The 23,764-nt window shown below is 44.4% G+C and overlaps 4 non-coding genes across 4 annotated transcripts; 2 read left to right on the top strand and 2 right to left on the bottom strand.

The window, feature by feature from the left end:
* Positions 1-1,182: 1,182 nt before the first annotated feature.
* On the top strand, positions 1,183-1,255 carry TRNAV-CAC. Its single transcript has one exon. It is a non-coding gene; the product is annotated as a tRNA-Val (tRNA).
* Positions 1,256-4,622: 3,367 nt separating this feature from the next.
* On the bottom strand, positions 4,623-4,696 carry TRNAN-GUU. Its single transcript has one exon. It is a non-coding gene; the product is annotated as a tRNA-Asn (tRNA).
* Positions 4,697-21,111: 16,415 nt separating this feature from the next.
* On the bottom strand, positions 21,112-21,183 carry TRNAH-GUG. Its single transcript has one exon. It is a non-coding gene; the product is annotated as a tRNA-His (tRNA).
* A 709-nt stretch (positions 21,184-21,892) lies between these two features.
* On the top strand, positions 21,893-21,966 carry TRNAN-GUU. Its single transcript has one exon. It is a non-coding gene; the product is annotated as a tRNA-Asn (tRNA).
* The last annotated feature ends 1,798 nt before the right edge of the window (positions 21,967-23,764 follow it).

The following is a 23,764-nucleotide window of genomic DNA, read 5'->3' as shown; positions in this document are numbered from 1 at the left end:
AATCTGGGGTTTTGCAAAAGTTGAAATAAAACTGCCCAGAAAAAGGAATCCCAAGACCAATGAGGGAGAAATCCTGTGATCATGAAATCTGCATGGGCTGTCCCTGGGTCCTCCACCTTCAGGCAAATTCTGAAATCTCTGTGGTCTGTATTCCACCTGACAGCCTGATCTTCAAGTATATTTAATACAGGCCACAATACATGGTTTGGCCTATGTTGGACATCTTCAAACAGACAAATGACCTAAGGACATCACCTTCTGCTACGAACCTGCTAAAAGACGAAAGTGTGATTAAAATATTGGATTTACAATTGGAGAAAGACAATCATAATATGGTTTCACTCCTACTTGGAATATAAGAAATAGTGAAAGGGACCATAAGGGTAGAGGGGGAAACTAAATGGGGTAAAATTAGAGGAAGACAAACCATAAAAGACTATTAACTCAGGGAAACAAACAAAGGGTTGAAGAAGGAGAGGAGGGTGAGGGGATGTCGTGACTGGTGACTGGCATTAAGGAAAGCATGTGATGGGATGGGCACTGGGTGTGGTACTCTATGGTGGCAAATTGAATTTAAATAAAATTTAGAAAAATAAAATATTGGACTTAGTCCACTAGAAAAAGTGTCAGCGGCAGGAATGGGAAGGACCGCCTGGGCCGAGGGGACCGCGGAGGAGCCACAGCGAAGGGCTGGGAACGGAGGCGCTCAGGTCCGCGGCCGCGGGGCCCACGGGGGCGGGGGGAGCCGGTCCCCGGGTTCCTGGGAGGATTCCCAGCCCCGAGCGCTGACCGCCCCGCGGGGACCGCCCCGGCGACCGCCCCGGAGGGCGGGTGACCCCAAGGGGGCGGCGGGGGCGCCTGGGGCTCGGACGCAACTGACCCGCCCCCCCTTCTCCCGGAAGGGGGTCCCAGCACTGGGGTCCCTCCAATCGGATCTGGAAACCCTGCGTTGGATGCGGATCCCGAAGCCGGACTGCCGAGGCCCCCAGAGTCTTGGCCGGCCGCCCGGGGTGGTGGGGACGCGGAAGCCCAGCCGGGCCGCTCGGGGCTGCGGTCCCCCGGCCTGCAGGCTCGCGGGTGCTCCCAGGGGCCTTTGCACTTGGAAAAGAAACTGGTGGGCAGGACAGTAGTGGCAGGACCAGGCTTTTCAGGGTCCTGGCAGAGAGCGCCGCCGGCGGCCTGGTTTCCGTAGTGTAGTGGTTATCACGTTCGCCTCACACGCGAAAGGTCCCCGGTTCGAAACCGGGCGGAAACAGCTCTCTTTCTCTTACCCCAGGTTCTATTCTTGCTTCAAACACACAGAGGACCATGGTCTCGGCCAATGGGGCCTCGGCTTGCGCAGCTCCCTTTGCCATTCAGAAATAAACAAAATAAAACAAACCTCACCCCTGAGGCTGGATGGGGTTCTGCTGCTGCCTGAAAGACTCAGACTCGCCAGCACTTAACAACCTGACTGGCCTCCTTGGTCTGCTCCCCCTCACGCTGGAGATCAGGCCAAGAAGAGCACACAGGGCAACGTGGACTTCAGGTTGCTTTTACATCCAGATCTTTTACATCCCTGATCTGCTCCTCTGGCCCTAAGTCTCCTCTACAGGCTGACAGGTGCTATGGCTCTGAAAACCAACACGTTCTTCCCTGGGCAGCAACCTTGGGCAGCAACCTTGGCTTCCCCCCCACCCCCCACAACACACCCCCCACCATTACAGAAAGGTAGATTTGCCTGTCAGAACAAAAGAAAACCAACTGCACCTGGGACTCAAGCCAAAGATGCGTAGATTAAGAGTGTTGGGCTCCACCTGATGAGCCCACCGGGATGCCAAAGGACCGTCCTCAGGAGGGCCCTTGGACTAGTTCGAGGTCATGAAGTAGAGGGACTCTGCTCCTTGCCTGCTGAGAGCCAAGGCCGCCCCTTACTCCTAAGGAACCGGAGGCTCAGAAAGAGAGCATGGCCCTGGCTCTGCCACACACAGGGCTAAGCTAGACCAGAATGCAGCCCAGGCCAGTGCCCTCGTGGTCAGGCCTCAGAGCCCCAGGTGTGGAGGTGTGGCTGAGGCTGGGAGAGGTGAGGAGCAGGGGGTAGGGCTGGAAGCCATTGGCAGCTGGATTCAGCCCTGGGCCCATGGGACACGTCCCCACCCCGCTGTTGCTCTCTCTGACTGGGAAATCTAACCTTTATTTTCTGGGTTTTCATCTGCTGGAGCCAAAGCAGGGGTCCCTTTGGGACTACACTCTGTCACTCCTCTAAGGCCAACAAGCAAACTTTGAAACATACAGAACAAGTTGCAGGAGTGGTAATATACTGTATCCCTCCCCTAAGTGCACCAGTTAACATTTCCCCACGTTTACTTTCTCCCTCCATCCTCATATTTACAGACTGGACATCATTTGAAGGCACCTGGCAGACATCTCAAGACAATGGGTTGGGCCGTTCTTGCTCCCTCCCTTGGGCAATGTCCCTCCAAACCAGCCTCGCTTGGCATGACCTTTCTTCGGAGCCCAGGGGAGGGCTTTGTCCTCTGGAGGAGACCCCGCTTGTCCCTTCAGGAACCAGACATCTCTTGCCTCCAGGCTGCAGAGAAGCTTCAGGCAGGTGGAGTGTTATTTGCCTCTTGCGGGATAGTGCAGGCCAGGCGTGCCCTGTGCTTGTGGGAACAGGATTAGGTGGCCATGCCCCCAGCACTGCCTGCCCTCTGGGCTCCTTCTGGTGGGCAGCGGGTCTAGGGTCAGCCTGAGCTCTAGAACCTTCCCACCCCGGGGAGAGACCCTTCAGGGAAGTGCAGCTGCCCCCTTGGCTCCTGCCCTCCTGGCTCTCTCTACCCTACAGGGATCTTAGAGGGTCCTGGCCCAGCCAAAGCTGAAGAATCCTTTCCTGGGGTGGGAGGGGGAAGGGAGCAGGTGGAAAATTCTCCAAAGGGAAGGGGAAAGTTTTCAAGAGCTTTCTGGAATTATCTGCACCGGTGCTGTCAGGTAGGTGGCTGCCCTGTGATGATGGGGCTTAGTCTTGTCCTGGCCTTGAGTTGGTCCCGGCTCCAGTCTGAGTCCAAACAGACACAGGCAACCTGATTTGAGGTGTGTATTCAATTGTGCCTCTCCCCAAAGTGGGGTAGTGACCGAGCTTCTATTTCTGGGACCCCCAGTGGGGGTCCAAAGATGCTATTGATGGGGTTTCCTTCCTTCCTCCCTTCCTTCCTCCCTTCCTTCCTCCCTCCCTTTCTTCCTTCCTTCCTTCCTTCCTTCTTTCTTTCCTTCCTTGTTTTCTTCCTTCTCCCTCTTTCTTTCCCTCTCTTTCTTTCTCTCTTTCTTACTTTCTTCTGGTGTTATTGTTAAGTAATCACTACACCCAAGGTGTGTCAGCTAGAGCTCACAGTCCTGAGATCAAGAGTGAAGAGTCCCGTGCTCTACCAAGTGAGCTAGCCAGGTGCCCCTCACATTTCCTTTCCCTCTGAATCTGTGACTCAGGGAAGGAAACAAAAACAAAACCAAGAAATAGTTTAGCTGTAGATAAATTAGCCGTCCCAGTGCTGGGTACAAGAACAAAAAATCAGGTGGACAGTAAGGATGAACCTCAAATACTTAAACACTTCAAAGGATTTTAATATTTTCTATATAATGGCACAGAAGATGTATATATCATGTCATATTTCATAAAAGGACTCCTAGTGTGCATCAGATTAGTGTGATAATTTTGATCTAAAAACTGCTTTATGTCGCCTTCTAGATTTACTAATAATGCAGAAAATATTGGTAGATAGTATTCTAGTTTATACAAGTCTTGGGCTTATTTTCTCTTCAAACTCCTAGGGACACTTAGCTGCCTAAATTTCCGATACTGGTCTAACAAACACGCTTTCCTTCTAATACTATTTAAGAGCTTATACAATACCAAAGTATGTATTTCAGTAAGTTACATATATAATAAAATTTAATGGAGATTAAGTCTTATAATTCTGGCCATCATACTGACTTATTATTCTTACAGTTTGGGGGGGGGGGGGGGGACGGCGGGTAAACCTTTTAAGGTATCTTATATAAATCCGAACATGCATTTCTCCATCATTTGTCAAGTCAATCTGCAATTTCAAGGTCTATTGTCATCTTTAAGTTCTTCCAATGATATTGAATTGGAGGAATGTGAAGAGGTAGGAGATGGCTTGGAGGGAGGCTGGTAAGTTACAGGTGTGTGCTGCTATGAAGCCTGAAGCAGTCGCTGAAATAACAAAAGAAAGAGTTATGACTAACCCGTCAACAGGGAACAACAAATTGGATGATATAGAAACCATGGAAAGACTATGTTAGAGTAATTGCTCTTCCGGGCCTCTACCCTGTAGAAATATTTGTCAGGTGGCCAAAAATATGTGCACGAGAAGGAGGATGACAGCCGTTATCTGTAACCATAAACACCTAGGACCAACTTACCGGAAAGAGTATAAGGAAAGGGACAAAGGATGGCAGAAACTGCACTGTTAAAAGGCATTTAGAGGGTTGCAGCCCTTCGAGGATTTCCGGATTCTCGGCGATGGGTTTTCCTCCTCCAGAGTCCGCGATGGCCTTCCGGCCTCGGCGTCGGCCCTCCGGTGGTGCCTTTGCCAAAGCACGTTTTCTAGGTTCTAAAAAGGCCGCCTCGTCCCCGGGTGGGCTCGAACCACCAACCTCTCGGTTAACAGCCGAGCGCGCTAACCGATTGCGCCACAGAGACCTGCAGGCAGTCCCTGCCCACGTCCCACTAGAGAGTGAGCTGTCCCTCATAGCCTTGCCTAGAGCACATATGTTAATATTTCCTGAACTAAGGAACATAATCTTATGCACCCAGGATTTAAAAACGTATACTAATCAGGGAAATAGAATTTTTTGAACACTTTAGGAAAACAGAAAACTGTACCTGTGTAAACCAGTCTAGTGAAAAACATAAGGAAAACATTTTTAAAAAAATACATGATATGGTGGAAATGAGACCAACTGTGTCAGAAATCCCTAACACAAGACTAAATACTGGTAATCATAATGGATTCAAGTCTTAGACACGTGTGTATAAAAGTAAATTCCAGTTACAGTAGTGTAGTAGACAGAAAGGTACAAGAGTGGTACAAATCTGTATCAAGCTAATCATGAAAGAACTAAAAGGAGGGAAAACATTGAATTTCAGAATTTTTCCTTTAGTGTCTGTGCGTTTTGGTCACACCACTTTGCAGAATGAAGAGGTAGACCAGATGAAGAGTGGTGGACAGCAAAGCAAAGTTATTGAGCAATAGTACACGTTTCCCCAGAGGGAAGGGACCAGAGAAGTTTGCCCTCAGAGTTTCTACATCTAAGGTTTTTATGAGATCATGGCTGGATGTTTTAATCTGATTAACCCTCCTGCACCCGTCACCCAATCAGGTTTTTGTCCACATACTCATCTACCTATCAAGTAGTTGTTTGTGTGGGAAAGGGCGGAGGGCTCCTCTCAGGATGGTGTGGAATAACAGGATGAGGTCTTTTTCCTTTTAAGGGTAGTTTATTCTTAGGATGGTGCCCCTTGCCTTGCCCTGGCCTGCTTTTCTCCCAACTATCCTCCATTAATATGATTCTCAGACAAAGGCAAAGGGTAAAAAGTTTTAAACTGAATGGAGGTGTGTTAAAAAAACAAAATTCAACAGAGTACATTTGAAGATCTAATTCACTTTACTAAGTGATTCATGAACTGGGCAGATGCCATCTAACAAGTAGGGGTGGGAGCTTCAAGATGTTATACAAAATGTTTTTTATAGGAAAGAGAGTGGGACAAGAAGGTATTAGCAAAAGGAAAGGAAAGGAAAGGATTGTTTCAGGTAAGGTCACAGCAGGGAGTCTAATTAGGTGCATTACCTTATTTTCCTTTAAGGAAAGGAGAGGGCCCATAGGACATATTTCCTCCTTGGTGCTGACCAGAGAAGTCTAGATTGATTGGCTTAGAATTCTACTCTTGGAGAGACTGAAACTGCCACTAAGTCTTGGTTTGCTGTCCTGGGGGCAAGTGGCACCATGTTGGGCCTATGGATTTCTGTTTCACAGAAATAATGGTCTTGTCCATCTGAAATGTAATCAAACTGCTGTGCCCTGAACTGGCTTCCTTTCATGGTAAAGAAAAGACATCTTGAAGTTAATTTTCACTTATTTGTCCTTTAAAACACAGGAGATTAAAAGAAGGATCACACAATGTTTGCCTTTTCCAGAGACTCAAAAGTGGTCAGATAAGAAAAGTTCAAGTGTTGTTAGAGGCAATTTGTCAGGATGCCTGGAGGCCAGCAAAGAGAAAGTCAGAGCCAGCTATCAAGAAAGTCAGGCTTATCCAGGTAACACTTCAAAACAAAGCCACCCAGCAGCTGGATCAAACCAAACAGCTCCAAGATGGGTGACAAAGTGGTTTGGAAACCTGACCAAATAAGGAAGAAAATATGAGACACTCTGCTTCTGAGAGATCCCCACTCCAAGTAATAAATATTCCACCCCCTAGTCAACAATTTTCAATAAAAGATAGAAACCCAAACCCCAAGGAGTATAACTTGTTCTCTCTCTCTGTCTCATATCTCAAGAGTATACTTTTGACTTTAATAAACTTTCCTACTAACCAAAAAATAAATTTAAAAAATTAAAAAAAAAAAAAAACTTTCTTACTTGTGTCCCTCTTCTGCTGTGCTGTGTGTCTGTCCTTGAATTCCTTCTTGTGACAAGACCCAGAATCTTTGCCGACATCTTTGGGATGGGCTGGATCAAAGACTAAGGGCCCAGGGTGTCCTCAGTTCACCTGGCAAGAGTATCACACAGATTTTCATTAGTAACGGGCACATTCCCAAGCCTTCTTGAATTGTTGCTGGGTCCCGAACACCTTTTTGGGAGAAGAATTGGTGACCATAAGTCCATGCCAGTGGATGTTCTAGAGAATCAATAGCTGGGTTTGTAGTCTAGTCTCTGGGCCAGGCTTCCAATTTAGGGTAGAAGATAGAATTTTTACCTTATGATAAATAGAATTGATAGAATTTTTATGTTAAAGCCCCTTAGTTTCCAGAACCTGCTAGAACCAGACTTTAGCAATCATATTGTGAAACTTATGGTGGATAAGAGGGCTAAATATTTTGGTTGTGCTCCCCCTCAGTATGCTTGGTCGTTCTTAATGTAGTAAGTAGTGATTCACATCCACCTAGGGACTATTCCCTGCAGAGTCATTCAACTTGTTTCATCCCATTCTTTTATCCTTTCTTTGATTGGTGGTTACTCTTAAGTAATTTATTCTTGGTGTTCTCGTCCCGTTTTTTCCACATAGAGATCTTGTGATTTCTCTGATTTTCTCCACCTCTTCATGTTCATAAGTCTGGCTAAAGCTAGAAACCCACACAAAGACAAGTCACACAGCTGGAACAACCCCATCTACTTCCACCTGATCCAATTTTGAGGTCTACAGCTGATGAGTATCATGTGGAAACTCTTGTGGGGCAGGAAGTTTTAGGGGTGGAACAGAAGGATTTATGTAAATACAGCTATCTTTCCTAGATTTCCAGGGGAGCAATTCCCTAAAGAAATTTTTGTCGGGATGCCTGGCTGGCTCAGTGGTTTAGTGCCTGCCTTTGGGTCCCACATCCGGTTCCCTGCATGGAGCCTGCTTCTCCCTCTACCTGTGTGTCTCTGCCTCTCAATCTCTCTCTCTCTCTCTCTCTCTCTCTCTGTGTGTGTGTGTCTCTCATGAATGAATAAATAAGATCCTAAAAAAAAATTTTTTTTTGTCTTCTCTAAGTCTAAGTAACCTGCACATGACTTCATGTTGCAACTCTCATTGTATAAGAATTCTCCATATGCATGTTTGACTAGCTAAGCTGGTTTCTTTATTTACTTTCTGATTCTTGTCCCACTAAAGTTTGAACTTTGCTTCTGAACTGCTAGTCCAGAGTTTTGATCCCTGGACCTAAAGATAATGTTGGGAAGAGAGGGTTCATAAAACTTGTGGAGAAACAAAAATTAACTGTCAGAGAAAAACATGCAGTATGGATTCATTCACTCTGTGAACCAGATATGGTTGTAATGTCCAGTGAATTTTCTTAATCTAAGAGTGCCAAAAATTCTTCCCCTTACATCTGTCTCTGAAGTTCAGTGACTTACCAATGCATCATATGCTTCTTGACTTCTTCAATTGACTGAATCACAGTATTCTTAGAACTTCTAGGGAGAGCTAGGCTATGCCTTTGGAGTTTAAATCCAATATAAAATGGTGTAACTTCCAACTAGATCCCTTTGATAATTGGGTTTATTATTTTTTTTTAATTTTATTTATTTATGATAGTCACACACAGAGAGAGAGAGAGAGAGAGAGAGAGAGAGAGAAGCAGGCTCCATGCACCGGGAGCCCAACGTGGGATTCAATCCCGGGTCTGCAGGATCGCAGCCCTGGGCCAAAGGCAGGCGCCAAACCGCTGTGCCACCCAGGGATCCCTGATAATTGGGTTTAACAAAGAAGTTCCTCTGGCTTTCATGTTCAGTGTGTGAACCATGCTTCATGATTTCTTTCTTTTTTTTTTCTTTTCTTTAAGATCTTATTTATTTACTTATGAGAGACACCCAGAGAGAGAGAGAGAGAGAGAGAGAGAGAGGCAGAGACACAGGCAGAGAGAGAAAGAAGCAGGCTCCTCGCAGGGAGCCCGTGTGGGACTCGATCCTAGGACTCCAGGATCACACCCTGAGCCAAAGGCAGATGCTCAACTGCTGAGCCATCCAGGTGCCCCATGCCTCATGGTTTCAACTGGGGTTGGATAGGGGGTAAAAAAGAGACTGATTGATACTATGGAATGATACTTTAAGGGAGCAGAGATGAAATTTCATTTCTACCCTACCCCTCCCTTCTCCATATATATCCCACCTATTACCACTTATTCCCAACCCTAAAGACTCATCCAGGACCCTTTACTACCATACATCCAGGCAAAACTCTATGCTTATTTTATTCTCTACTCTTCCCAATTGCTCTACTAGAATATCTCTTCTTTGTAGACTAATTCTGCCTGTCCTGCTAAATTCTTTTTCTTGTCTCAGAAAGAGAGAGAATTATTTTTTTTAAAGATTTATTTATTTATTCATGATAGACATAGAGAGAGGCAGAGACACAGGAAGAGGGAGAAGCAGGCTCCATGCCGGGAGGCCAACGTGGGACTTGATCCCGGGACTCCAGGATCACGCCCTGGGCCAAAGGCAGGCGCCAAACCGCTGAGCCACCCAGGGATCCCCAAGAATTATTTTTTTATTCATTTGTCCACTCTTGAATTAATTAACAACTGTAGCTTGAACATTGTGTTAGGTTTTGCAGATGTATTAGGCACTTGAACGCACAATTGGCTTCCTAGGAATTTCCAATATTTTGGAAGATAGAGATAAGTAGACAATTATTTCATTGGGGGAATTATTAAGATCAAAATGTAAATAAACACATTAGGGGGCATCTAGCTTAGTTTAGGGGGTCAGAAAGATCTTTCAAAGGAAATGACTGCTGAAATGAATTTTGAAAAATGAGAATGAATTAGAATAATGAACAGGAAGCAGTGAGAGACTGTTCCCAATAGAGGGAACTGCGTCCCTGGAAGGGCGAGAGTGGCCAATATGTGAAATAGTTCACAGCTACCAGATTTGAAAACTGACAAGAAAAGATGCTTGTTAAGGATGCTTAACATGGAGGGATACAGATCATAAGTTATTAGACATTTTAGTGAAGGAATATGGGGGATACTAAATAGGTTTGGTCTGCAGGTATATAGATTTAGGGTGTAGAAGAATCACTCAGAATGCAGTCTGGCAAAAGATTGGAGTAGACTAGACTGGCTATAGGCAGGCCAACTTTATACTGTTTGGATCAAAGGAGGTTAGAGCACAGGATGCCAGGTGTTGGCCAAACATATAGGTACTTTCATAAATACCAGAAGTGTTTATGACAGAATGTCTGATTATGAGTGAGAGAGTGAGCGAGTTCTCCTCACAAGGTATTTGGGCAGGGATCCCTGGGTGGCTCAGTGGTTTGGCGCCTGCCTTTGGCCCAGGGTGTGATCCTCGAGTCCCACATTGGGCTCCCTGCATGGAGCCTGCTTCTCCCTCTGCCTGTGTCTCTGCCTCTCTCTCTCTGTGTGTGTCTCTCATGAATAAATAAATAAGATCTTTAAAAAATAAAAAAACAAAGCAACAACAAAAAAAACAAGACATTTGGGCAGAAACTACATGATGTGTCAAGAGTGGGAAAGATTCTTGCACCAGTTTTCTCTTTCAGTCTTTTCAACTCTAAGATCGTTTTTTTCTGTGCTTGACAATTCTTTCACCTAACAAGTTTGTTGGTTTAAGATGATTTCACACTCACCTTAATGTGAATTATCATGAAATCTTATCACATGTCCTCCATTACTGAGGAAAAATGATTAATTAATGTGCCTTGATAAAGTCTGGAGGGCACACCAGGCCAGGAGATGTGCTTGTGCAGAGGGTACCTGGTAGAGGGTTGGGGTCAGGAAGGGGCCAGCCTGACCCTAGGGAAGAATTTGTATAAGAGAGTCATGGGAATAATTTTGGATAGAAAGAGGGGTCACAAGTCAGAAGAAATGCAAAGGCAGGATGAGGAATTTAGAGTTTGTGTAGTAGATGGTAGAGTGTAAGTTTTCACAAAGAGAGTGAGGACATGAGAACAGGGCTTTTGGGTAATAAGATTAGAAAGACATTTGATAGTGTGGAGATGCCAGAATCAGAGAAAGCACTTAGGAGAGTGCATGAATCCAGACATCAATGATGAGGCTCTAATATAAGGTACTATCAGGATGACTGAGTGTAAGAGATATGCGAAAGACATTTTTAAGAAAAACTTAAACCTTGGTAAGAATGAGGATGTTTAGAGGGGAGGAGAGAGGAGCACCTCATTTCCCTTCAAAGCTGACATGTGGCTATTTGAAAACTTTAGTCAACCAGTGTGTGAGAATATACATTCATTTCACAGTAGGACTAGACATGTTTTTGATTATAGGGTAGCACCTCAGGCTCCACTGGAGGGGTGTGTGATATAAGGGCTGTGTGGTGTATTGTTCCTTAAAGAACCACAGAATTCTGATTCTGAAACCCTTCAGACCTCTACATTGCTGATAAGGGACTTGGACCTCTACTACATTACTTATTGCTGCTTGTATCCAGTGTATGGAAATAGATGTATGTTGATTATAAGTGAATGGGTGAAAGGTAGTCAAAAATTACACACAGCAAGACATTTGAAAGATTTTAGAAACCTGACAAATTCACATAATTTGTTCCCTGGTCTACAGTTCCCCAACCCCCTATTTTCATGGTATGTAGAGCCTTAAGGCTCTGCTTTCTCCTCTGCTTTTAGTTTATTCCTATGGGAAGAGATCAACAACTCTTTCTGTCCCATCCCCTCCTATCTTTGTAGAACTTTCTCTTTAGGTTAGAGTACAAAAGATAAAGTTACTGAATAATAGGTGTAACTTTGTCAATCCAAAGTGCTCTAGACTCAAGTGGGTGATTTTCATCACTGGAAAACTCTATGTTCCACCTGTATGCTGCTGTATGCTGCTAATGGAGCACTTTGTAGGGTTTTGTTGTTGTTGTTGTTGTTGTTTGTTTTTAGTTTGTAGGATTTTAAAGAAATCTCACACTTTAATTGAATTTTTTGGCTGGTAATTGTATTGTGGAGCAGTTCTGGAATTCTTTTGAATTTATTATAAGACAGAACAAATGAGTAAAAATGCTGATACTGTGGGAATCAGTGTTCTCACTGTGAGAGAAGAAAAAAATATGTATGTCAAGGGAAAGGAAGAAGGACCTGTGTGATAATGGTGTGATAATGGTTTGAAATCAGAGATATCTGTATGATCTCTTATTTTTATTGCTGAGTGGCAATGACACCACAGTATCAGTGAGAACAGCTACCAGCCAGATCCTGGATTCTGAATAATAGCATTATCCTCTATAATGACTCCAGGATTTTGAGAAATGACTGATTCCAAGTTTGGCTATAGAAAGAATTAAATCCTATAAAATATAGTTGTGCATAAATCAATAAAATACCAAGATTAATGTGGACATGCCAATTGCACGTAGATACTGACTTGGGAGAACTCATATTGGCTACATTTGTTTGCCATCTATTGCCTAGCAGAGATGAAATTCTGTCCACTACCAACTGTTCATCATAAGAAGTTTCATAGTTTCAAACCCCAAAACATCCACACTGATGTTACTGATGGAGGGGAATATCAACCATGTACAAATAATATAGAATTAGGTAGACAGATAGATATTAAATCCAAGAACCTATTTAAAATGTAAAGCCAAAGCTTTCATTTTTATTCATGAGATTCAACACAAGGACCCATGGAACATAAGCTGAAAGATCCTGGTCTGCATAGATGCCTTATCAGATATTGAATTCTGTTGGCTCTGACGATTTGTATAAGTGGGATAATTTTTGCAGAAATAACTAAACACTGGCAGGAGAAAATAAGGAGTTAGTTGTCAGCATGCTAGTTTACCCTTACATAGGAGGGAGAATGGTTATTAGATTCTTCACATCCAACAAAGATAAAAATACAATTTATAAAGAAAAGGGAGGATTAAATGTCTGAGAACAGCTAGTTCTTTTCCTACTGGATAAACTTCTTGACAGGAAATTATCAGAGAGGACACTCTGGCCACTCTTTTATGGACACAGTTTATTGGAAGACTTTCTAAACATCTTAGAAGTTTGCTGAACAAATGTAATACGATATCTCTTCAAGGGTCTTTCTGTTGTACCTCTCTCTTGGTTAAGTCAGGAGGACACTGCTCCCCTTGCTAGAGTATCAGATGTATAGAAAGTTTGTTGTACAGACAAAAGTAAGAAGAAAAAGGCTCTTTCATTGAGTTTAAAAAATATATTGGAACTCTTACTAAACTCAAACTAAGAAAATACAGAGAAGCCTTCAGTTTCTAGGAGAGGTGACGTAACAGAAACCAGAATTAGTTTCCTGCCTGAAATCCCCCTAGGGGATTTAAGTAGCAACCCCTGAAAGATGAGAATGAACAGGTGAGCCCCATGATTGTCCCAGCTCACATTGTCAGGTGCAGAACTGTTTCCAGAGGAGGTACAAAGAAGGGATCTGAGGCAGATGAAGAGATTGTGTGAGAGGATGAAGCCGAGGTCTGAGGAGAGAGAAACAGCCAGAGTTCATAGCCCCAAGTTCCAGTGAGGAGAGAGCTGAGGAGAGAGAGAATCCAGAGGTACAGAGGTTTTATCTCCAGTACTCAGTATAGAGTACGGATCAGTAAGTCCATGAAGAAACTACCTGAGGTCAAGGAAAGAAACGTGTGAAAAGATCATGGAACAGGGCTTGGAGCTCACATAGGGCAGGAGACAGTGCCTATTCCCACCAGGCAGACTGGAGCTACTCATAATTTGTACTGCTTCAGTAGTAGGAAATAATCAGCCCTAGAATGAACCACCTAAAAAAATTATAAAAGCAAGATCCAAAAGGATCAGTGCATAAATCAATTCATTGTACCTCTTCATTGGTAGGAATTGCATTGAATGTATAGAAATGTAGCATAGATGTTTTAACAATATTTGTTCTTCTGATCGGAAGATGAACTTTGATAATGTCTAGCATCCAATCAAAGAATGCCAGGCAGCAAAGAGGCAGGAAAACATGACCCATGAGAATAATAATCAATCAGTTCAAATTGAACCAGAATTGACATGATGTTAAAATTATTGGAGAGGACTTTAAGACAGTTATTATGACTTACTATCTATGTTTGAAGAGTTCAGTAGAAATGTGGAACATGGGATCCCTGGGTGGCGCAGCGGTTTGGCGCTTGCCTTTGGCCCAGGGCGCGATCCTGGAGACCCGGGATCGAATCCCACGTCGGGCTCCCGGTGCATGGAGCCTGCTTCTCCCTCTGCCTGTGTCTGCCTCTCTCTCTCTCTCTATCATAAATAAATAAAAATTAAAAAAAAAAAAGAAATGTGGAACATACAGAAATGGCCAGGATGAAAGTTTAGAGATAAAAACCATGATATTTGAGATAATAAATTCACCAGATGGAATTATCAGATTAGACATTATAGAAAAAAAGATTAGGGAACATAAAACCATGAACATTTGAAGATAGGCAAAATGAAACTCAGAGTCACGAAAACATTTTTTTAATGAGTGGTAGGACAACTTTAAAAGGCCTGACATATAAATAATTGGAGTTCCTAAAAAAAAAAAAAAAACAAAAAACAAAAAACCCACAGAGCCAAATGAGCCCTGAGCACAAGAAACATGAAAACCACATCTAATCATATCATAATTAAGTTGCTCAAATACATTGACAAAGATAAAACCTCCCAAGCAGCCAGAGGAAAAAAGACATGGTACATACAGAAAACAAAAATAAAAGGACAGAGTTCTCATTAGAACCAGCACTAGTGAGAATACCGAAAACATCTTTAAATGACTTGGGGGAGCAGGCAAGGTGGAATTCTATGCCTCCTCTCCACCCCAAAAAGTCTTTCAGAAATGAAGGGGAATAATGACATTTACAGACATACAAATGCTGGAAGACTACATCACCAGGACTCTCCAGGAAGAAGGCATTGATACCAGATGAAAATCAGTATGTATCCAAAGGGATAAAGGATGACAGAAATTGCATCTGCATGATGCAATTATGAGTTATTGTTAATAAGAACTCAATTAATAAAATGAGTTCTTATTATGTAAATCTGTTTAAAAACATGACAGTTTAAGCCAGAATGTAACAATGGATTGTGGATTTTATAACATGTAAAGTAAAACACATGATAACAATAGCATAAAGGCCAGTAGGGGAGAAATGTGAAGAGGTAGGAGATCCCTTGGAGGGAGACTGCTGAGTTGTGGATGTATGCTATAATGCCTAAAACAGTCGCTGAAATACCACCACCACCACCGCCGCCAACAAGAAGAGTTATAGCTAACCAGGCAACAAAGGAGAGAAAATGGAATCATGTAAAAACAATGGTGGAATCATTGCTTTTCCAGGTCTCTACAGAAATATTTGCACAAGTGTCAAAGTTGTGTGTACAAGAATGACTACGGCATTTTTTGTAATATTAAAAACATAGAACCAGATTAATTTCAAAAGTACGTGCTTAAATAAACACTAGCACACGTGATAGAAGAAGCTTCCCCAGTTGTCCATATTGCTTTCTAGCACACTTGCTTCCCAGGATCTGGGATGGGATGACCTTCCCCTGAAGGATATCCTAAGGATAAGGTCGCTTCTCCAGCGAGAACACCACGCCCCTGGGCGGGCTTGAACCACCAACCTTCCGGTTAACAGCAGAACACGCCGACCGGTTGCGCCACAGAGACCGGCGAGGGCGCACCCTCTCCTGGCGACGGAGAGCGCGCGCTCAGCTCCAAGGGGCGCATCGCCTTTGCGGGACCGGATGCGGCCTCCAAAGCTTTTCAGAAAACTGAGCAGGAAGAATCAAGGCTGGGGGTTCGCCGTGCGTTGGGTGATTCGGCAGGCAAAGGGCAATCCGCGAAACTGCTGGCGGCTGTGCGGGAACCAGAAAGATAAAGGGGGGCGGTGGGGGACGGTGGGGGGCGGGGGGCGAGAGCGGGAGAAGCGGGAAAGAGACCAAGGGAAAAGAGGAAACGCGAAAAGGAGCGAAAGCAAGGAGAGGTACGATGAGGCGAAGAGCCTGCTAGGAAGTTTGCGAAAAGGCCCAGGCCGGGACCTGAGATAAGAAAATTGTTTTATTATGTAGCAGCAGAATGGGGAGGGGGAAACCGAGAAGAGTATGAAAGAAAACGGCACGAACATCTGTACGTGTCCAAGAATAACACAGCAAAAAAGAAGCGTGAATATTTTTACATCAAGAGATTGTTGGAAGTGCGGTGGCTGCCCGCAGGACTGTGGGCATCGTGCCTGTATGGTAGCAAGTGCCCTCGTGGCTGCAGCGACCGCGCTTCAAGCCAAGTGGCGGCAGAGAAGCGTCTGACCTGTCTTTCCGGCTGCTCTTGAGCCCAGCACCAGCTGTGCATCTTAGGGGGCGGCAGTCGGAACAGGGGATACTTAGGAGCGGAGCACACTGCCCACCCCACGGCGCGATGGGGTCAGAAGAGGAGTAAATCCCACAGTGCACACACCTTCAGGCGTCAGCGAAAGCGAATGAAAGCTTGGAAGTTTCCTTGTCTCTCACTGCTGAGCAGAAAACATCCCCAAAGGTAAAAAAACTGCCTTTCAAGGAGACTGGCCTATAGCTTTCACTAATGAAATAGTATCCTCATAGTCTTTTTTTCTGGTAAAGATATTTCAAGTTTGGTGTGTGTGTGTGTGTGGGGGGGGGGAGGGTTACACTAAATGAGAACGAGTTTTTTCCAGTTTAGGATAAAATGCATACAAGTTGTCATGGTCTACCTCAGCTTGTCTCCACCTGCCATCAGCTTTTTTTTTTTTTTTTAATGGAAACAGTAAATTATTGATCTATAGCTCACATAGAGTAAAAATCATAGATCTATAATGCACACTTTGTTGAATGTGGGCAAAGGTAATCATCACCCAAATCAAATTATGAGAAATTGCCATAATCCCAGAAGTGTATGTTGAACCCCAGGTAATTCATACCCTATCTTGCTTAATTACTAGTTTGAGGTCTGTTTGCTATTCTTTCTTTAAAAAATATTTTATTTATTTATTCATGAGGGACACACAGAGAGGCAGAGACATAGGCAGAGGGAGAAGCAGGCTCCATGCAGGAAGCCCAGTGTGGGACTCAATCCCAGGACTCCGGGATCACACCCTGAGCCAAAGGCAGACACTCAAACGCTGAGCCACCCAGGCATCCCTCTATTTGCTCTTCTTGAGGTTACTATTGCTTATTCTTGAAATTCAAATGAATGAATGCTTATATTTTGCATTTGCCTTTTTTGCAACATTATGTTTATTAACTATATCCATATTGATGCATACATCACTTCTTAGTTTTGGTATTACTGGAATACTTTAGTGTTATTTGGTATTAATTAATGCTATTGATGAATATTCTTAGTGTTTTGATGACTATTCTGTAGCAGTCTTTCTGTGTACTTGTGCATTGATAGATGCATTACGTCATAGAGTAGGTATGAGTTCAACTTTATTAGAAATTGCCAATAGTCCTCTAGAATGGTTTTGAACCAGTAACTACTGCAATTGCTCCACATTCTTATCAGCATTTGGTATACTAATCCTTTTAAATATAGCCATGCTGGAGGGTGTATAATATTATTTCTTTGTCTTTTATCTTATTTTTAAAAGATTTTATTTATTTATTCACGAAAGACACACGGAGAGAGAGGCAGAGACATAGGCAGAGGGAGAAGCAGGCTCCCTGCAAGGAGCCTGATGTGGGACCTGATCCTGGATCCTGGGATCATGCTCTAAGCCGAAGGCAGACACTCAACCACTGAGCAGCTCAGGCGCCCCTATTTCCTTGTATTTTAATTTGTATTTCCCAAGTAAGTAAAAATATCAAGAATAAAATTTTAGAAGAGCCTTCACACCTTGAACTCACCACCCTGAGATCAAAATCTGAGCTGAGCTCAAGAGTTGGACACTTAACCGACTGAGCCACCTAGGCACCCCTCAAGAATGTTTCTTAGAACTTTTGGTCATTAGGATATCTTACTTTGTGAAGAAAGTCTATTCAAATATTAAAAAAAGAAACAAATATTTTGCCTACTTTTATTTGGTTTACATTTTTATGACTGATTTATAAAAACTCTTCATATATTTGAATAATCAAGACATCTTTTTTTTTTTTTTTTAAGATTTTAGTTTTTCATGAGAGACACGGAGAGAGAGGCAGAAGCAGAAGCAGACTCCTCACAGGGAGCCTGATGTGGGACTCCATTCCTGGACCTGGGATCATGCCCTGAGCCAAAGGCAGCCCTCAACCACTGAGCCACCCGGGAGTCCCAATTAGAGTCTCAATATGGCTAATATAGTTTATTAGTTTGCAACTTAACTTTTGACTTTCATATGGTGATTTTTATGAGTACAAGTCTTTAATTTGGATGAAATCTTTTTTGTTTCATTTTTTCTTTTATATTTATGGCTTTTTAAGTTCTATAAGAAATTCTTGTACCAAATATTGTGAATGTATTCTCCCAAATTCTCTATAAGCTCCAGAATTTTAGTTTTAATTAAAAAAAATCTGTGACATTCTCAAAACCAAAATATTCTTGGGAGCCAGCAATAACAATGCATAGAAAAACGCTCTTTGTGGAATCCATTAGGCTCCCATACATGCAGGAATGATGGTATTAGCATTCTCCATGATTACAGGAAGATTCAGAAATTATCCTCCAAACCTGTCAAGTGCTGAGTAAGAATGACTCTTTTGGAAATCTTTACAACACAGTTTCTGTCTAGTTGCGATGGCTGTTTACTGGATCCAGCGAAAGTCTGCAGAGATAACTTGCACAGGTATTTTCTGGATTACGTTCTTCCCAAGCTATCTCCAGTGATTCCTCCATAGTATTCGACTTCCTTTAGATGGCATTTTATTTTTTAGATGACATTTATTTTACTTTATTTTATCTTTATATTTTTAGATAGCATTTTAAAAAGCCTTATCTGAGAAAGCATCATGTAAACACACACACACACATGCACAAACTCACATTTATCACATTTGAACAGGGACCTCTCTCACACATTCCCCTTCCTCGTCCATCCAGGGCATGGACCTGACCCACAGTCTATCCAGGACCAATTCCAGGAGGTCCTGGGGGTGGATCCAACATCCCACAGGATTGACAACTCTACCCATTACCTATATCATCTCCTTCTCCCGACCTTGATGACGAGCATTTGCGGCTACCTCCTGCCCACCTTATACGGTGCCTGTGGGTTATGAGGTTCACAGCTCCAAGCCGCGGAAGCCAAAGACTTCTTCAAGTCTGCTGGTGTTTGTGTGGGAACCCCGAGGCTGGTCGCCTCAGGCGCGTTTCTCCCTCCTGGTATCGCTTTCAGCCCTGCTTGGGAAACCGGGTCCGCACTCTCATCCTCCTAGCTCTCCTATTTCGTGCCCCGTGTGTGTAGATGTAACTGCTTCTTGCGCCACACCTCCCGTCCGCCAACAGGTGTCTGCGGTGACCTCTGCTCCCGCGCCAGGACCGGCCGGTCGAGCTCAGCACCAGGCCGGGAATTTCTCGCAGGCTGGGGGGGCGGTCCCCGGCAGAAGAAAGGCCACGCGGCGTGCAGGGGAAGCCCGAGGGACGTCGCCCGAAGGCCTCCCGCTCCACCTTCCCTTTGGGGCCACGTCGGAGGGAGGCACCCCCTCTGGGTACAGGGAGGCCCGAGACCTGCCTCCGCGTTCAGGCTCCCGCGTCCAGGGCGCCCTCTCCGGCCCGCCCGGGCTGGCCACGTCTCCCTCTCCCTGCTCGTCTTCCACTCCCGCTGTGTTCCTGGGGACCGTAAACCGCCACCCCTCCCACCCACCCTCGACCCGGCCGCTTCTCCCCGGTGCCTGCGGAGGGAGTTGAATCGACGTTTGCCACACAACGGGAGGAGGGAGAAGCTGCGGCAGCGGGCTCGGGCGCCGAGCGGGTTCCCAGGCTCAGCCCCTGCAGGGCCCGCTCGGGGGCCCGGGACCCTTGCTCCTCCCGGAGCTGGCCACGTCAGCGCCTCTCCCGTGGCTCCTCCGGGAAGAGCAGGAATATCCCGTGGGGGAAGCTCTTCCCCAGAAGAGACACGTGGCGACCGATCCAGCAGAAGCCTGGACTCTGCGCCCTGGACCACTTCTCAACGTTGCTTCCGTCGACCCAACCATCCCTGGGAGGGCCTTGGGGACAGGAGGCCGCACCCTTCAGTGACAATAAAAATTCCGCTTTTCTCTGACTTGCCTTACTGCTCCTCTCCACTCTTCCATTCTAGCACCTCCAGAATTGAAGAACGGTGGTGGTCTTGCTCTCCTTGCAGAGCTGTGTGTTTTGTTTTGTTTGGCCCATGGCTCCATTTCCTTCAGTGGACATTTATTCACATATCCACAAATTACTAGGAGAACGGCATTTGTAGGAGTCTTTCCTCAAACGCTGTAGATCGAAGTTACTTAAATATCTATCATTTGCCTTTAGTTTTATGTCGGTGTGATACTTATCATTACACCATTATCATTGTTATTAACACCAAAATTATTTTTTTAAAGATTTTATTTATTTATTCATGAGAGACACACAGCTACAGAGAGAGGCAGAGACACAGGCAGAGGGAGAAGCAGGCTCCATGCAGGGAGCCTGACATGGGACTAGATCCCCCGGTCTCCAGGATCAGGGCCTGAGCTGAAGGCAGCGCTAAACCTCTGAGCCACCCGGGCTGGCCATTAACACCAAAATTAAAGTGTGATAAATGCAATAATACATATTAAAAACCAAAATGTTGTTTGATAATAGATAGAAAAAATGTATATTCATTCATGTGAATTTAAAGAAAGGACAAGCCTAATCTGTGGGGGTAGACATCAGAATAGTTTAAAATAGCAGGGAAGGATAAGCATTACCTGGGAAGTGTATCAAAGGGCCATCCACGTTTGGATGATAGAAAATTTCTATCTTGATCCTGGTGATGATTGCATATTTGAGTATTTAAATAGCTGTCCACTAATTATCTGAGCAATTCGTTCTGGGAATACACATTACTAATTTCCTTTTTAGGATAAAAATTGGCTATGAGGCGTTAGAGAAGCCAACGTAGACCAGAACCAGTCTGGAATGTATTGCAAACTTTAAAATCTGCTCTTTTTGTGTACAAGTTTCACTGATGTGTGAAATATTAACTACAGAAAAAAAAAAAACCCTATATGACTAGACCATTTCCTTAGGGGAAGCTGCACACAGGGCTTATTGAGAGCTCGCACCTCATCTTTAGATATTTTCTGTTGAATGGTGAAATATGGAGCCCGCCCGGGTTTTTTTCTGTGACAGAGTTACATATAGCTTAGTGAACTATTCGCTTTTCCTCTCTTCAGCTGACTATATGGCATTGGTGGCCCTCGAAAAGCGTGGCTCTCTGCTTGCAGTAAGGAGAGCGTCCCCTGAGGTTTGAAACCCTAAGCAAAAACAACGGAAGCCTTGCCGTGACTCGGATTCGAACCGAGGTTGCTGCGGCCACAACGCAGAGTACTAACCACTATACGATCACGGCGCGCCACAGTCCTGGTGGCAGGCTTAGGTCTTGATCTCCTAATTTTGACAATTCATTCCAATTATTGCGCTGCTTTGCTCTTGGGCCACGACACCAATTCTCGGCCTTTTAGCTAAGATCAAGTGTGTTCCTGGACAACTACAGGTCCTCGTGCTGTTCCCTCCTGTCTTCCCTTCGTTTTCCTCCTCCCCATTACGATGCATTTATCATCTCCAGTGCATCCAGAGCGATCATCCGCACGGGCCTCCTGGGAAGTATCTTTGCAGCGTCCACGCTTTCCTCACCTTTTTCCCTCCTCCTTACACTCCCTCTTTTGATCCACCGACCGCAACCGAGCCGAGCGCGGACAGCGCAGATGGGCAGGTGAGGGCGAAGCAACTCCAAGAGCCGGGGGACGAGCCCACTAGGCGATCAGCTTCCCCTGGGCCCTCCTGGCCTCAGGCCCGGGGGTTACGGCCTCGGGGTCTGCGGGGGCACTGGCATCTGAAGAGGGTGTGGAACGAGGTGTGGGGAGGCTGTCCCGCCGGCTGTCCCGGTGCCTTCGGAACCGCCCAACACGCGGGTTTCAAACTCTGGCGAGCACGCCGCAACTACTCTACGGTTTTCCGACTCTCTGGAGCCTTAAGGTCTGCTCTGCAAAGGCGGGTGGCTCCCCCTAGCGCCGAGTGCATGCTTGCTCTTGGTTGGATGGGGACGCGAGCATTCGCGGGTCTCTGTGGCGCAATCGGTTAGCGCGTTCGGCTGTTAACCGAAAGCTTGGTGGTTTGAGCCCACCCAGGGACGTGGTGGCATTTTTAGAACATGACAGCGTTTGCAATTCTTTCTACGCTGTGCATCTTCTCACCTGAAGGGGGAGAAATGCCTGTAACACCCTCCTGTCCTTATGTGTCTTGTGTACAAGAGGACCTAAGCCAAGATCCTCACAGATCCTCGGATCCTCAAAGAGCTCAAGAGGAAAATAGGTCACTAGGAATCTTCAAAGGGTTAGAGTCATCATCTTTACCCTCTGATTTCCTTTTAACAATGAAGTTTCTATGTGTTAGTATTTATTAACCGTTTCCATATACTTTTGAAATTAATTCGGTTTTATGCCATTGGTATTGTAAATAATACTGCAGTCATATGCAGTCAATACCTGTACCCATCTTTACCATAGAATGCTAGAAGAGCAATTGCTGTATCATAGTCTTTATATATTTTCCATATGATTCCTTTTTTTTCTCCTTTTGTCGACTTATATATCTTTCTTTTATTATTTCAGCTACTGCTTTAGGCTTCATAGCATACATCTGTAATTCACCACAGTTGGCCTTTAAGTGATCTCATATGCCTTAACATTTCTCCTCTTCCTGCCTTTATGCTAGTTTTGTGATGCATTTTATTTTGTATGTTATAAACCTTACAATCCATTGTCATTACCTTTGTTTAATCTGTCCCTTGTTTTTATAGATTTAAATAATAAGAAAAAATCATATATTTTCTCATGCAAGTATCATTTCTGTTGTCCTTCATCCCTTTGGCTATATACATCTGGTATCAGTGTCCTTCTTCCTGAAGGACTCCTTGAACATTTTTTGCAATGTGGATCTGCTGGTGGTGAAGTCTTCCATATTTTTTTTTTAAAGATTTTATTCATTTGAGAGAGAGACAGCATGAGAGAGTACAAGCAGGGAGGGAGAGGGGAGAAGAAGGCTCCCCACTGAGCAGGAAGCCCAATATGAGCTTGATCCCAGGATCCTGGGATCATGACCTGAGCCAGAGGCCGCTGCCCAACCAACTGAGTCACCAGGCACCCAGTCTTTCACATCTATGTATAAAAGTCATCATTCACCTTCATTTTTGAAAGACTTTTTTAGGGGAAGGAGGCATAGGATTCCACATTTCCTCCTTCCCCCCAATCCTTTAAAGATGTTTTCTATAAACAAGCACCCCAGGAAAACCCCAGGCCTCCAGTAACAGCTCCTTACTTCCTGGAGCAGACACTGCATATGTTTTACACCTCTTAAAGTGACAATGATGGCTGCCTATACCAACACCCCCCAAAGGTACTCACACATCCTCTCAAACACTCAAGCCAAGCCACCCTATAATCTATAAAAATATGCAGCATTACATTAAAGTGTTAAAAAAAAATAAAGTGTTATTATATTAAGTGTTATTTCTCTTTACACACACACACGTGTGTGTGTGTGTGTGTGTGTGTATATAAAGATTTATTGTTTATCTTAGAGAGAGCAGCAGGGAGGGGCAGAGGGAGAGGGAGAGAATCTCAAGCAAAATCTCCACTGAGTGGGGAGCCTGATGCAGGGTGCAATCTCAGGACCCTGAGAGCATGACCTGAGCCAAAATCAAGAGTTGGGTGTTTAACTGACTGAACTATCCAGGCACCCCTGTTATTTCTCCTTAATTAGGAATTGTCCAGGCAAAGATTATATATTAATTCAATTTAATAGCATTCAAAGAACTTAAAGATAACAATAGATCTTAAAATTTCAAAGGGAGCTGACACATAATAGAGAAATATATGTTGGAATCATATATTAGATGATACCTAAAACATTTATTGAAAATTGTGAGTGGA

Source organism: Vulpes lagopus, chromosome 5 (assembly GCF_018345385.1).
Source record: "Vulpes lagopus strain Blue_001 chromosome 5, ASM1834538v1, whole genome shotgun sequence".
NCBI lineage: Eukaryota > Metazoa > Chordata > Mammalia > Carnivora > Canidae > Vulpes > Vulpes lagopus.
This window is presented reverse-complemented; position numbering and strand designations above follow the sequence as displayed.